Below are 3,554 nucleotides of genomic sequence, written 5' to 3'. Positions count from 1 at the left end.
TGTCATTAAGTCATAAAAGCCACAAAACCAATTTAATATGACTTTCCAATACTCTTTGAAAGGTCTCTATATTCATAAAATGAGCCTTTTAGCAAAGTAACACTTTTCGGGCCTTTTCAAAGTGCTCCCGCTGAGTGAATTTTGTTCTGAAAATCATGTTCCCGAAAATCTCCGGGCACCCTGCCAACCCCCCCTGCCAGAAATGACAAGTGTCAAATCAGCGGGTCAAACGGCCACCTCTATCCGACCAGGAGCACCCAAATCGCCGCAAATGGCACTTTTTTTTGCTTCATCCGGACTTCCGACTAGGTTAATGATTTCCCAAACTCCAACTCATTAACTATGCTCTGAGACACTTGCCAGAAATGACACATGTCAATTTGGCGGTAGCAACTCACTTTCCCTAGCCGGAAAGCATCACCCGAGGCCCGCGTGAAGCGGCCGAATCTTTTCTCATCGGACATCCGCGTTTTGGTTAATCATGTCTCGAAATCGTTAAATGCACATGTCAATTTGGCGGGAACAACTCACTTTCCCAAGCCGGAAAGCATCACCGGAGGCCCGCTTGAAGGGCCCTAATATTTTCCCATCGGACTTCCGTGTTTTGGTTAATGATGTCTCGAAATCATTAAATGCACATGTCAATTTGCCGGGAGCAACTCACTTTCCCAGGCCGGGAAGCAATACCCGAGGCCCGCAAAAGGCGGCCGAATATTTTCTCATCGGACTTCCATATTATGGGGGTTAGATTCTCTCCCGCCATCCAGCCCCCTGGCCACGGGTCGCTCGCTCACTTTCAGCCCGGGCCTTGCCAATTTGGTTAATCAGTTCGCCATGCTCCAGACTCGGCCTCGCCTTTTTCATTTATGGTTAATGATGTGCCCAGGCTCGGACTTAGTCTCTCCAGCAGCCAAAACTTTTCACTGGTTAATGAGGTGCCCAGCCCGGCACTTAGTCTCTCTCCCCAGCAAGCTTACTTGGTCGGCCGACATTTCGATCCATTTTCGGTGCTTAATCGGGTCGAATACGGTCCCTTACGCAAGGGGAGCTGAAGCCTCGGCCTCTGCCAGGCGTCAGGCTGCCGTTTTTTAAGCCCGCCCAAAAACCCGAAAATTGGTGAAAAATGGAAATAAATTTCCACCCAAAAGGGTTAAAAGTCAGTTGGACGGCAGCCCGGGTCGGTCTCTGCAGACCTGGAGGCCCTAGACAGTAATCTGGAAAACAGACCAAGTCTCGAAAAACCACCTCCTACCATTCTCCAGGTACCCCGCCAACCCCCCCTGCCAGAAATGACAAGTGTCAAATCAGCGGGTCAAACGGCCACCTCTATCCGACCAGGAGCACCCAAATCGCCGCAAATGGCCCTTTTCTTTTTCTTCATCGGGACTTCCGTCTTGGTTAATGATTTCCCGAACTCCAACTCATAAACTATGTTCGGAGACACTTGCCAGAAATGACAAATGTCAATTTGGCGGGAGCAACTCACTTTCCCAAGCCGGAAAGCATCATCCGAGGCCCGCTTAAAGGGCCCGAATCTTTTCCCATCGGACTTCCGTGTTTTGGTTAGTCATGTCTCGAAATCGTTAAATGCACATGTCAATTTGCCAGGAGCAACTCACTTTCCCAAGCCGGAAAGCATCACCGGAGGCCCGCAAAAGGCGGTCAAATCTTTCTCCTTCCGTGCTTCCGGTACAAATTTGAACGGCCATATCTCCACACTCCCGCGTCGGAGCCAAGCCGTTTTTACACTGTTAGACGCGGCTTTCCGTGCCCGTTCGAATGCCGCCCTGCTCGGCGGCAAAGGAGGATTTTTTTAATTTTCGGCCGATTTCGGGAAAAAAAAATTCCGCTCTGAACTCGGATTTTTCGGCTTTAATCGTTTCGTATACGGTCCCTTACGCAAGGGAGCCGAAGCCCCGGCCTCCGCCGGGCGTCAGGCTGCCGTTTTTAAGCCCGACCAAAAACCCGAAAATTGGTTAAAAATGGAAATAAATTTCCACCCAAAAAGGTTTAAAAGTCGGTTGGACGGCAGCCCGGGTCGGTCTCTGCAGACCTGGAGGCCCTCGACAGTAATCTGGAAAACAGACCAAGTCTCGAGAAACCACTTCCTACCATTCTCCAGGTACCCCGCCAATCCCCCCTGCCAGAAATGACAAGTGTCAAATCAGCGGGACGGATTTGACTTTTGTGAGCGACCACCAGCACTTATTTCGGCCACAGGCGGTCAAATCTTTCTCCTTCCGTACTTCCGGTACAACTTTGAACGGGCATATCTCCGCACTCCCGCGTCGGAGCCAAGCCGTTTTTACACCGTTAGACGTGGCTTACCCTGCCCGTTCGAATGCCCCCTTGGCCAGCGGCAAAGGAGAACTTTTCATTTTTCTGCCGATTTCGGCAAAAAAAATTCCCGCTCTGAACTCCGATTTTACGCCTTTAATCGGTTCAGAGATGGTCGCTTACGCAAGGGAGGTGAAGCCCGGGCCTCTGCCTGGCGTCAGCCTGCCGTTTGTAAGCCCGTCCGAAACATGAGTTCCCACTTTTGGTTATCCAGTTGTCAGTTTTAAAATTTCAGTTTATGAGTTGCCACCTTGGTTTGTCATTTGTCACTCTGACTTTTGGTTAACCAGTTGTCGATGTTCAAATTTCAGTTCATGAGTTGCCACCTTGGTTAATGATTTGTCGTTCTGACTTTTGGTTATCCAGTTGTCGATGTTCAAATTTCAGTTAATGTGTTGCCCTTTTGGTATTATGATTTGCTACCTTGACAACTCATTAACCAATGTTTCAGACAATGCACAAGGCCATTTGACGACCCCAACTCGGTTCCCCAAGCGGGAAAGCAGCACCCGAAGCCCCGGTAAGGCGGCTGAATACATTCCCATCGGACTTCCGTCCCCAATGTGAATGCCAAGTATTCAGTTAATGAGTTGCCTCCTTGGTTAATCATTTGTCGTTCTGACTTTTGGTTATCCAGTTGTCGATGTTCAAATTTCAGTTAATGAGTTGCCCTTTTGGTTTATGATTTGCTACCTTGACAACTCAGTAACCAGTGCTTCAGACAATGCACATGGCCATTTGCCAACCCCAACTCGGTTCCCCAAGCGGGAAAGCAGCACCCGATGCCACGGTAAGGCGGCCGAACCCATTCCCATCGGACGTCCGTCCCCAATGTGAATTCCAAGTATTCAGTTAATGAGTTGCCTCCTTGAAACTTCAGTTATGGAGTTGTCCCTTTGGTTATCCAGTTGCCACATTGAAATTTCAGTTACTGAGTTGCCTCCTTGGTTACTCATATGTCGCTCTGACTTTTGGTTAACCAGTTGTCGATGTTCAAATTTCAGTTAATGAGTTGCCACCTTGGTTAATCATTTGTTGCTCTGACTTTTGGTTATCCAGTTGTCGATGTTCAAAATTTCAGTTACTGAGTTGTCCTTTTGGTCTATGATTTTCTACCTTGACAACTCAATAACCAGTGTTTCAGACAATGCAGAAGGCCATTTGCCGACCCCAACTCGGTTCCCCAAGCGGGAAAGCAGCACCCGACGCCCCGGTAA

Source organism: Somniosus microcephalus, unplaced genomic scaffold (assembly GCF_052327205.1).
Source record: "Somniosus microcephalus isolate GS21.2 unplaced genomic scaffold, FLI_Smic_1.0 unresolved_chr2, whole genome shotgun sequence".
Lineage (NCBI taxonomy): Eukaryota > Metazoa > Chordata > Chondrichthyes > Squaliformes > Somniosidae > Somniosus > Somniosus microcephalus.
The sequence above is the reverse complement of the archived record's forward strand: the minus strand, read 5'-3'. Positions refer to the sequence as shown.